Genomic DNA, 12,171 nt, shown 5'->3' with positions numbered 1-12,171 from the left:
GGTTTCATCATTTGATCTCTCCATACACTAATAAAACGTAACGAATATTTTAGTTACCCCCTGCATTGCGTTGACTCATCGATTGGAAGTCTCCAGCTAAACAAATGCGGCGCAGTGCTTTTAAGTGATTTTAATTGCCTCTCAATACCGTTGTTTGTGTATTTGCTGCCTGGCACGCTTCCACATAAATCCTCACATATACTATAGTATATTTGGTAGAAATTTTACACAAATAAAATTTTAATTTTCAAGTAAGTGCCGGGCATATTTCACACGAGTGAATATGCCCACATGAGTACATTTGATGGATTGAAAATTTCTCATTTTGCTTGCTTGTCCTTCGACTTTTGACAATACAAACTATTGTCTTTGCAACTTTTATTTCGACATTTTTTCCTAAAGATGAAAGGCTTATTCTTTTCATAAGTGTTGTACAAGAGCAGTACCGTTTAGGGCGTGTTCTCATAATGGTGGCATAGAGTTAAGTTCTCTGCCTTCTCTTCCTCTTTTCTTCTCATTCTTGCAATTATATGTAGCTAATATTTGGTCAAGCTAGGTATACCACTGGTCTACAGTGGCTTTGTTGCCTAGATATAAGTCAATAGATGTCGTTGCAGTCGTACTCGTATCTCCAGTACTACCAATCACATTGTGTCATAGCATATAGTATTGGAAAGGTTAGATTTTTTCATTTAACAAAACAAGTTGAATTCAGGGATGTTGAAAGCGCAGCTGTTCAAAAATAAGTGATAATAATGATGAAATTCGCTATATTTTGAAATTTTTGTATAACAAAGGGAAGAATGCCACGCAAGCTCTCAATAAAATTAGTGAAGTTTACGGGGACGATGTTGTATTAGTTCTTGTAGCATGTGAAAGATTGACCAGGACCATCACATAAGCAGCCATGCCATCGCTAAGGAACTTAACATTCATCATCAGACAGTTTTGAACTAATTAAAAAAGGCTGGCTACAAAGAGATGCTCGTTATTTGGGTACCACATGAACTGGCTGTGAAAAATTTAATGGGTTGAATTAACATCTGCGATTCTTTGCTGAAACGAAATGAAATCGAACCATTTCTGAAGCGAATGGTAACAAGAGACGAAAAGTGGATCAAATACGACAATAGTGTGCGAAAAAGTTCATGGTCCAAGCGTGATGAAGCTCAACAAATGGTCGCAAATCCAAGGTTTCCATTAGGACAACCCAAGACCACACACTTCTTTGATGACTCTGCAAAAACTGGGAGTGCTTGTCTGGGAAGTTTTGATGCATCCACCATATAGCCCTGACCTTGCACCATCAGACTACCATTTGCTTCGGTCAATGCAGAACTCCTTTAACAGAGTAAAGTGGGCTTCAAGGAAAACCTGTGAAAATTACTTGCCACAGTCTTTCGCAAAGGTTTTACACTGATGGAATAATGTCTCTAGCGGAAAAAAATCAAAGAGTGGTCGACCAAAATGGTACATATTGTTTATTTTTTTTTGTTTAGAAAGACGAAAAGACCTTTTCGACCATCCAATATCTGAATGCTACAAAAAATAAGAAGTTTGCAATTTTTGACATATTTTGAGATTAATTTTGAATTCAAACTGAATTTTTTGCATGTTTTCGGCATTTCATTTTAGGACTCCTCTCCTCATTAAGGGGAATTCGTACGCATTTACACCTGTGATCCTATTTGTGATACATATAGTAAGTGTTAAGCTTATTACGTCTACACACATAAATACATATAAACATGTTCTTTCGTCGGTAGAATTAGCAGTTGGAATATTTGAGAATGCGAATAATAACTCAGAAGCCTGCATAGTTCACATCAACCAATTCACCTATGTATGTTTGTGTACATATTTGCCGTTCTACGAACGTTGCTATGGCTTGTGGTCTTACATATATGTGTACGAATAACGGTATGAAATATTACATTTCTGAATGAACTGTGCAAAATATACAGCACATTGCACAGCAACGCAACATAGCGGAGAAAGTTAAGTAGCCAGCCATTCATTTATTCACAGCTGCTCATTCATTTGTACAAATCTTGCCGGCACATGCCAACCGAGGACACGCATCCACATAAGTGAAGTTGACATGTGTGTACATTTGCTTAAGTATGTATGTTATGCGAGCAGTTTGTCAACGTTTCCAACTACTTGCCAGAGAGTCGGTCTGTCAGTCAGCAATCACAGTGATAAGCAGTCGCGTTTTTTCAAATCTTCAAAGCTCTCGCGCCGGCTGGGTTTACTGGTTTGTTGACGTTATTTTATAAGGTTTTTGTGAGAAAAGTAAAATTTTATCGAAGTAAGCGCTGGCACTTTGTTCTTGAGTTTTTAAAGTGAACGCGTTGAGATGAAAATACATCTTTCCTCGGTCTGCTCGTTTATTTCACATAACCTATAGTATGGCACTTCTCAGCTTCTGCGGTGATTTAAATTCTTCATCCCACTCTCAAAAGTTAGCGCCACAAACGATAGTTTCGCGTTCTCGACACATCGTGTTCGGAATATTACGGCATGCCGTTACATAAGTAGCATGCAGCAGTATAACTCGGTGCGTTTTCATAAATAACTGTGAATAAGTAACTGTGAATCACTATTTATCCATGTAAGCAGCAGTGCATTTGACAAATGATAAGCAACGTGAAAGTATGTCAAACTTTATCCTGTAAATAAAAGTGTGTGTGTGTGTGTGTGGGTGTAAGTGTGTGCGCAACTCGGGAAGGAAAACGTTGAAATGTTGATGGCATTTTTGTGTTGAACTGACAGCCGCACAGATGACGGCATGTGCCACATGCCGGGCGTCAAAGTAAAAAATATTATGGATGCAAATTACGAATGCGGGTGTGTGGATAAATTAAAAAAGAAGAGTTGAGTGTTGCCAACTCGATGTCAGCAGTGTTTCCAGCAGCCACTGGTGATCATCATTCATATTGACGAAGCTTGAAAGTGGCAAAAACTCTTTTAGATTACTACTTGCTGCAAGTACTCGAACTGGCCGCTGCTCTTCAACACGTTCGGTTCGCAGATGCGCTCAATTTATTATTTTCTTCCTCTCCACCACCATAGTGGAAATGCAAATTCAGCGTATGTTCGTCCACTTAGTGAGAAGCATAGTTATGGCGACGAACTGCATGGAAAAGCATGAGAATTGCGTGAAACTATTTTATAGTTATTGGAAAGAAGCCATGCACATTTTGATTGAACTTGGAACAGTAAGCGAAAATCGTTTAATGTCCAACTCATTATTTTGCTTTAAATATGCTTTATCTTAAAATCTAGAAGAAACCTTTTCAAGAATTTCGCTACTCTGAATATTCTTTATTTTTAAAAATTAAGTTCCTCATTTTAATTTCATGACTCAGTCTCTAACACTTATTATATACATGAGAGTATATGTAGGTATATGAATAATTCTGTGAATAACACCAGTCGTTACTTTAAGGCGGCTTTTTTGCTCCAATCATAGTTACAGAATACCGTAAGAAGCCCACTTTTGTGCGTGTAATATTCCTTTGATGTTTATCGTTGTGTATTCGGACCGTTATTAAGGCATTTCATTGTAGTTTTTATGCGTCTTCTTTCTTATGTAGTTTTCGCTTTATTTGATTACAGCTTAATTTTCTTGTTCATTGTGTTCCATAAACAGTTCCAGGCATTTGTTGCCCGCAAAGTTTTTCTGATGTCAGAGCAAATAGTTGTCTAAGTTTGTGTTTTGCCAACCACAAAATGGCTTCATGCTCCCATTAAAAGCATAAGCTTTTGTGTATGTAACACAGTTACGAATTTCATATTCAAAATTTTAACTGTTTTGTTCTTGTCCTTCGATAAAAAGTTGGCAAATTAGTTAAAAGCGTAACAATTTCCGAATTGAACGAAAGTTAGTAAAAATGTGAACGCAACCAAAGAGTCTTCAATAGAACAAAATAAAAATTTGATAAAGCGAAAAAAAGAAAGAAATATGTAAAATATACGTAAATATAACAAAAGCAAGTCAATATTGGGTTGTCGAAAAAGTATTTTCGCATTTATTGTCCACCAAAATTCAGTTGAAGTGTGATTAGAAAAACGAAAAGACTTTTTCGACTAATCAATATATAAAATATATACCTGTACTAAAACAACAAAAACAAGTTAATACATACTAAATAAGAATATTGAGTTTTTCTCCGAAAATTAAAAAAAAAATAACTAGGAGTCAAGTGAAAAAACTTTTATCATTCGAAAAAATATTTCCAGTACCTGTAATTTAGGCTAGAGGAGTATAAGATATGGAATAATTTCAATAATTCTACATATTTGCTACAAATCCTTGTCAGCCACAACAAAAAGGTCATTTGGAGCCACCTCAAAACCTGCGCAATCATCCATTCGATGAATCAAGCCAAGATCGGTGTAGACACCAATTCTGGGATTACATATATAATATTCTCACGCCACACACATAAATGACAATGTGTAAAACCCACATGAATGCCCACTACCTTTTATTCGAAATCAAGTATCACTGCACACCACCAACAATGCAATGACAGGGGTGCTCAATATTTCACAAATGAGCGGAGTATGGCATATAGACAAGTTGAGGATGTTGACTGTCACTCCTATGCCTCAACAGAACTGACGGCTGACAGTTTTTCTTGTCGAATCGATTACTTTGACCTGAAAACAACTAAGCACACAAACATTGAAACACACTTTCGACTATAGACACATGCAATATACATACATACATATGTATGTACGTTTGTATATAAAACATTGCAACTCCCAAAGTAGACATACTTATAATTATATACATATGTGTGTATGTGCAGCAGAATATCAAGTGGCTTATTGCATTAGTTTTTTGGTTTGATTGGAAATCACATTTATTCCTTTGCATAAATAAATAAATTATTTATTCGAGTTTCTGCAATCACAGCGAAATCAAGTGGCCTCAAGAAAAAGTTACGACATGATAGAAAAGGGTAAGTGACAGTGTGCAAAGTGGGGGGAAATGACGGCGGTGCTCAACTTGCGAGTTTGTGTATACCTGTGCACATGTGGAGGGAAGTCTGAGTTTTGCTTTTGCTCAGTTAATAATTCACTGCTTAGCACGCAACGCTTCAAATCTAACTGAAAATACCATTGTGCAACCTTCAAATTAATGACATTTTCTACAACTGAGAAGTAGTTGCATTTGGTTTGTAGTGAATCGGGAATTAGACGGCGACAATGCTGAATGCCATAAATATTACGAAGGCAATAAAGAATTAGTTAAAGAACGTGAATATTAATCTAAGAAGGTTTGTGGCATAAGTGTGCTGGTTGCATGCTGATTAACGGCGCCATGTTAATGAAACCAGTGAAAGTAATTTACAATGTATACTCCTTCAGAAGGTTCACTCGATGTGCCAGTTGCCATTCATCATAATTTACCTTTAGGCAATTGCACATAAAGCCGATATCTATGTATAATAGTATATAGCAAACAAGTAAGAAAGGGAGACAAACTATTATAATAGAAAGATTATCCCTTAATTTCAGTTATATACATATATCACACATTGACCGACATTTTCGATCAAAAGTCAACTATAGGTACCTAGGGGCTTAAACAGTTTTTGTTGGATTTGAACAATTTTAGTCATAAAGTGGCATACACTGAAAGCATTATCCGTTCAAAGTTTAATTCCGTTGTTAATTGCTTCTCGATTTGTGTACTAGAAAGTAAATATATCAAGTGAAATTTAAAAATGTGCTATATGGGAAGTAGGCGTGGTTATTGTCCGATTTCGCTCATTTTCACAAGTTTTGCTGAAATCAGTTAGTCGGGTCCGAGATATAGGATTTCACCAAAAAGTGGGCGTTGCACTGCCATCATCCAATTTTTACCCCGGCTCCTATAAAGTCTTGTCATACCATACCGGTGGGAAATTTTTACGTTTCGGGCGCTCTTTAAGTAGTTTTGAACCAAACTGCTATATAGAGAGCGAACAGGGTTTTCATCCGATTTCATCCATTTTCACACTATCGTTAGGAGGTTTTCTATTATTCATGCTGGACGAATTTGGTTGTTGCGGCTTTAGTGGTTTAGGAGATATATATACATTAAACTTATTAGAGGGCATAGATGCCCCTGGCTTCTGCGATCTCTTATATACGAACTCATAATTTTTTTGAACTAAGAAACCTGCAAACCAAAAATAGTGTACATACATACATATGTACAAACAGGAACACGAAAACATATGTATCTATATTATAATACTTTATAGGGTCTGCAATGTCTCCTTCTGGGCTTAACAAACTTCGTGGCAAACTTAAGGTATCTATTAAGGGTGTAAAAAACTATTTGATATATATTTTCTGTAAACTCAACTGAAATGCACAAATGGTTTTTGAGCACGGAGTTCATTCATGCGTCAGCGCAGAAAAATAACAAATTACAAGGAAAACAAACAATCATCATGGCAATTGAGTAATTAGTATTTTTCAATAAAACGAAGTGGAATATGGCATTTTTACAGCCAATTTGTTGACATATCAATCGTCCTTGAGTAATTTCATATATTCGCGTATTTCCATTTGTTTATGTTCGACAACATCATTAAAGAACAATTGTCGACAATTTATTGACAGAAAATTAATCACTCTCATATACAAACAAATATATGCTCCCGGGCGTATACGCAACTTTTGCGTAATAATGAGCTTACTGATTGGCAGTACGATAAATTCCGCGCCACAAATGAACTTAATACGGTTTTAATGACCATTTATTTATTGATTGCATGACTGTTTGCATTATGAAATAGAATAGTTTTAAAAAATTCGAATTATTCGAAAAATATGTGGCTTTCATACACATGAAATTAAAAACTTTTTCGCTATAAAACCACGAAGACTTCGGAGAGATATTCAAGGCACTCAACTGAAATAAATTAAATACAAATAGTTCACGTAAAAAGCATTCCATAAAGTCAGTAATTTTACATGGAATACTGGCCACTGAAACTTTATCGGAAAACACGTGTGGCGAAGCGCAAACTTTTTTATTGACTTTGGCAATTCAAACATGAGCACTTTAGCCATAGACAGCATATATGCTGCTCTTCACAGTGCACATTTTTCAAAATTATGCTGGGCAAGTGATCAGCAACTCGAGTTCACATTCAAACGCCCACAAAAAGCAAAGGATTTCGACGCTCTCCATGTAACGCCCTCAGCTTGTGCTCAAACAAGCGCGGCATGCAATTGAAAAATTTTCCACATCCGCGATTCATTTTAATTTACATCGCTCACTCTAAAACACACACACACACGCATGTAATTTATAAATTAAAAGCGTTTCAATGAAAATAAGCAAAACTCGTGCACAAACTCATACATTCACGTGAGCTCACAGTGCAAAGCTGCAAGCGGGTCAGTTTCCAGTAAATCCCAATGTGGGATGCTAAAAAGTTGTGCCGCATTGTTATTGCTTTTGTTGATATAATCGGTCGCAGTTTTGTGCGTGATTCTGAAGTAAGCGGTTCATACACACACACACGCATACGCAAACCAAAAAACGCACTTGTTGGCCCCACTGTTTTTAATTTTCTTTACTTAAAAGCGTGTAAGCTCTCCAAAATAAGTATGTTTGTGTGTGTTTACGTACTCTTTGCCACTTGCTGGTTTCGAGTTTATTTGTAACGTGCTCGCAATTAATTAAACTTTTTTTTGGCCATTCTCGTAAGCAACAAAAAAGGAAAGTTATGAACGACGTCGCTTTGCTGTTGACCGTTGGCTGGTGGCGGTCGGCTGTCGATGGCGACACCGGTTGGTTGTTGATTGTTCGCGGCTTAACGAGCGACTGCCTCTGCACAAAAGCTGTGGCCGCTTTAAAAGCGGTGGTACGGCCGGCGGTGCGCCATGTTGCATGTACAACGAAGTGTTGGTGTGATGTTGGTGGCCAAAATGAAAATGTTGATTTAATAATAATTTATTTAGCGTGAAATATTATTTTTCTGATCTCAGCTAGAAAGCAAAAAAAGCACAGCGCTGCATTGCTAGTGCCAATACTCAAAAATAGCTGCAGCATGTATGTGTGTATGTATATCTAACTGTGCTTATGCAGACCTCTGTGCCAAGACGATTTTTCCCGTCTTGCGGCACCGCTGACGTCCGCTGTCCGGCTTCTTCAACGTATTTCTCTAGCAACTGCTTGCGCTGAGCGCTTCTAAGTTGCCACATACATGCTTATGTATGTATGTATACGTGTAGCATGTCAATATGCTGCGGTTAATTCAATTTTTTTTTCTTTTTTCATGTCTTTTTCATTTTGTTATTGTTTTTGTTTATTTAGTTAAGCTACAATGTTAAGTTGCCGCCAAAAATGGCAACTTTCCACATTCTGACTTTTGTTGCTGCTGTGTGTGCTGCAGTTTATCTGCTCATTTGGTAGCGTTGCTCGTCACGTGACACAGTGTTTGGCTGTGCTTGACTCCTGCGGTGCAGAAAATGTATTTATTGTCCTAAATTGCAGGCGTCACACTGCAGTCGACTGGCGCATTATATTCTGCTAGATATGTGTACGAGTGACAAATGTATATTCGTGTGTATAGCCGAGTGCGCACGTGGAGCTATGTCGGCGGCGGCGACACACACATCCACATCCGGTCTATGAGGAAATGTATGTGTATGCAAATACGTCAAGCGGAAGTGGGCAGTGCCAATGGTTTAAAAATTATTGTTACTGTTGTTGTTGTAGGAAATTGCACGCGTGACAACTTCAGTTCGCCGCAGCGCTGCGGTCGCTCGTTTTTTGTGTTTCTTGCATGTCGCCAATGCGGCCAAAATGTGATGACAACAAACTTTTGGCAATGAACTGCGCGCACCATTGGCCTTTGCTCCGCTCACAAGCGCTTTTTATGGCCAATATTTTTCTCATACACAATACAAAGGCGAGTACTATTTGTATAAGACCTCAATCGGTCATAATACAACACAAAAGTGCGCATTAAAAATAAATAAATTTGAACGGCAAATAGTTTCATAATAAAATATGCACACAAGATCATGTAAATATTTAATTTTTTTTTATTTCAAACATATATATAAAACATATTTAATCCTGTATTTACCTGACTCTTTGTTGCCTCCAACACTTTTTGCCGCAATTACTTACTAATTGATTAATTAATGACTTTTTGTCAGCGTAAAATTTTTATAAATATATAATTTTAAGAATATATATATATATATACTTGTATGAATGTACACTTTATTAGATTTATATCACTTTTCAATGTTTTTCATAAAATTTTCGAAATTTTTTCTTTTGATTTTGAGAGAAGTGCATCACTGTTCTGTTTGAATACTTTAAGCGGCAAACAAAATGTCACATAAATTTTCTATTTTAAAAATTGCTGATTTTTTCACTCAGCAGCACTTTCCCCAGCACTTAGGACCCACACCCATTCACGTATTCGACTAATTGTTTGTTTAAACAGAAGAAACAAGTCGTCACTGCCCTTCTTTCTGTCCGTGTCTTTTCGAGCACTTGGCCGCCGTGTCGCACGCGTACGCCAAATTTTATGAGCCAACGAGCACCAACGAATAGATAGTAAATGACCGAGCCGCGTCGAGGTGGCGCTTCGTTACTGGTCGCACATCCACAGCGCCGCAACTTCCACAACGAACTGTTTGTTGGCTGCCAGACGATTCAGTGTATCGCTACCATTTTTGCGAAGCTTTTTAACCGTTACAATGTTTGCGTTACACTGCTTGCCTGTCGCTTTCGCCCTTTGACTCGCAACATGTTCGATGTTGCCTGCAATGCGGCTACACGTGTTTTGGCGCACCCTCTCCTCCATTGCCGCTGTCTTTCTGCGCCGGATGCGTGCCATTCGTTTACACGAGCGCTTTTACGTACGACCAGTTCAGCTCGTCCATTGCCTGCCGTCTAGTGCGAGCGAACATTGCTCCCACGTCGCTCACCCGCACTCGGCGCTTCGTCCCACTGTAGCGTTGGTAGCTTTTCATTCATAAAAATCCAGTGGGTCGGACAGACGAGGCGCTTGGCCGGTAAAAGCGGCCGTAGCTGTCGGAGCGCGTGGGTGAATTGAGCGAAATGAATGGCCGATTTGAGTGAGTGTGTGTGTATGTACGTGTGCGCTTATATGTTCGCTTGCTGTGTTAATTATTGAGAAATTTTCTTTTATTAGAGAATGTTTTTTATTTACATTTCTGCGGATCATTGCTTTTTAATTGTTTAGTAAACGTTTTTTGTTTTTTTTTTTTTTGTCTTTAATTTTTATTTTATGTTTATGGCAATAAAATGTAAGAGACTCTTTTATTTTATTATTTTCTTATTTTTATTACATAATGACTTAAAGGAATTTATTTGATATGCAATAAACACTTAGATCGACGGATACGTTCCAAAGACAGTCGGGTATACGTAAATGGAACGGACTCGTATTTTTAGCTGGCCACAGACTGTTAACTCGGCAGTATTGCTCCAAATTACTTGAAGGATGTTTTCTGCCGCTACAACAGCAACAACACAGCCGCTGGCACTTGTCCATTATCTCGAAACCCTCCATCGTATAAATCCAAAACTCCAGCACCTTTCATTTATGACAAAATTCAATGCCTTCCAATCCAAAAATCGAAATTTCTTCTGAAATTCTTACATATTATGTGATGTAGGTGCAGAAATACGTGTGTCTTCAAATACACCTTCGCAGATGAAGCAAATTTAATATTGCCAGCAGTCATTTATAATAGAGATGTCTCTGATTTTAGGAAAACATTTAATAATCATAAATGTTACGACACATTTTCAAGGTGAGATGTTTCGTAAAAATCATGTCGCTTAGCTACAACAAATTGCACCAATAACAAAAAGACAGGACGTAGAGCAAGAAGAAGAAGAAGCACAGCGAAATTCAGAACGTCAACAGCTGCAAAAAAATCATAAATTAAAATGCCATAAACATTTGTACCACAATACTACAACTAAATATTAAATGTGTTCACATAAATATCGCAACGTTTGCGCTCATGCATACATACTAGTATGGGTGTGTGTATGTGTGTGCTATATTTGTAGCGCAAGTGTAAGACATGTTGACGCACTCATCCCTTTGGCTAAAATAAAAGAATTGGCAAACATTGCAAAATGGGGAGATCAAAAAACAATTCGTGCTATTTCGAAATTGACTAAAAACCCGTTAGTTTCCAAGTACTGAGATGACTCAACTTAAGTATATATTTACGAGTATATGATTATTAATAATAGCAATGGCATAAATTGTTCAGTATAATGAGTAAGTGCGAGTAGCTTAGAGCACGCCCTAATGACACATCTATCTTTGCGACTAAATATATATATTTGTTTTTATATTTCCAAAGCCTTAAGTGATTTGATCTTGAGTCGTTTTTAGTAAAAATTACATTTGACCTTCGTGCAACATCTCTAAAAATCTCTTTAAGCAATGTGCGAGCTTGAATGTGAAGAAAACTCTTATTATAGTTTAGTATTTCAGTGATTGCGACTACTTTGTTAACTGAAATTTGTTTATAATTGATAAAAGTTACCTTATATTTCAGCAGAAATCGGCTCACTATGGTTTTATTTAACAAAATCTATAAATATAGGCACTAGTTAAAGTAGAGAGAGAGAGACAGCAAACGACGCCATATTTTTTCCCGATCTTTTGACATTTCTCTTCAAAAAGGTTTGCCATTTTCATGGAAAGATATACGATCCAACAACGAGTCGGAATTATGGCCTTAACTTTAAGAGCGGGGTTTTCAATAAGAGCGCCACCAATGACGCCGTCGGCTCATAAACCTTACCAAACTCATAGAGTTCTTATGAATGTACTTTAACAGGAATAAAAAATTTCATTGATATCCCAAACCGCTTTTATAGTGCTCTTACTGAAAACCCCTTTAATAAAAAAACAAGAAACACCAGCAGTTCTCTTTAGCCACGGAGTATTTTGCCTTTTCATTGAATTATGTGTATATATGTATGTTTGTATATATGGTTCATAGCGTTCATTAATTACGGCTAAGAAAGGAGTAAATTTGAGGAGTTCAACTTTAACCTAAAATTTTCGAACTTTGACCTTTGATTTTGTGGCGACTGCATGCCATACAATGAACCCTGCATTGTGCAAATATATCTAT

At 37.2% G+C, this 12,171-nt stretch overlaps 1 protein-coding gene across 5 annotated transcripts in view; it reads right to left on the bottom strand.

The window, feature by feature from the left end:
• LOC105229237 (calmodulin-lysine N-methyltransferase) overlaps window positions 1–9,706 on the bottom strand; it is a 33,995-nt gene extending 24,289 nt beyond the window's left edge. The window contains exons 1-2 of one of the 5 annotated variants that reach the window (XM_049460635.1): window positions 9,114–9,706; window positions 4,491–4,668 (exon numbers count right to left, since the gene is read on the bottom strand). The gene's annotated coding sequence lies outside the window, so the exon portion shown is untranslated. Of the gene's footprint in view, window positions 1–4,490; window positions 4,669–7,648; window positions 9,009–9,113 lie in introns of those variants that run through there. The other 4 variants (XM_049460641.1, XM_011209371.4, XM_049460660.1 and 1 more) reach the window with 4 other exon arrangements.
• Window positions 9,707–12,171: the final 2,465 nt, after the last annotated feature.

Source organism: Bactrocera dorsalis, chromosome 1 (assembly GCF_023373825.1).
Source record: "Bactrocera dorsalis isolate Fly_Bdor chromosome 1, ASM2337382v1, whole genome shotgun sequence".
In the NCBI taxonomy this organism is placed as follows: Eukaryota; Metazoa; Arthropoda; class Insecta; order Diptera; family Tephritidae; genus Bactrocera; species Bactrocera dorsalis.
Note: the sequence above shows the minus strand (reverse complement) of the source record. Positions and strands in the feature narration are given on the sequence as shown.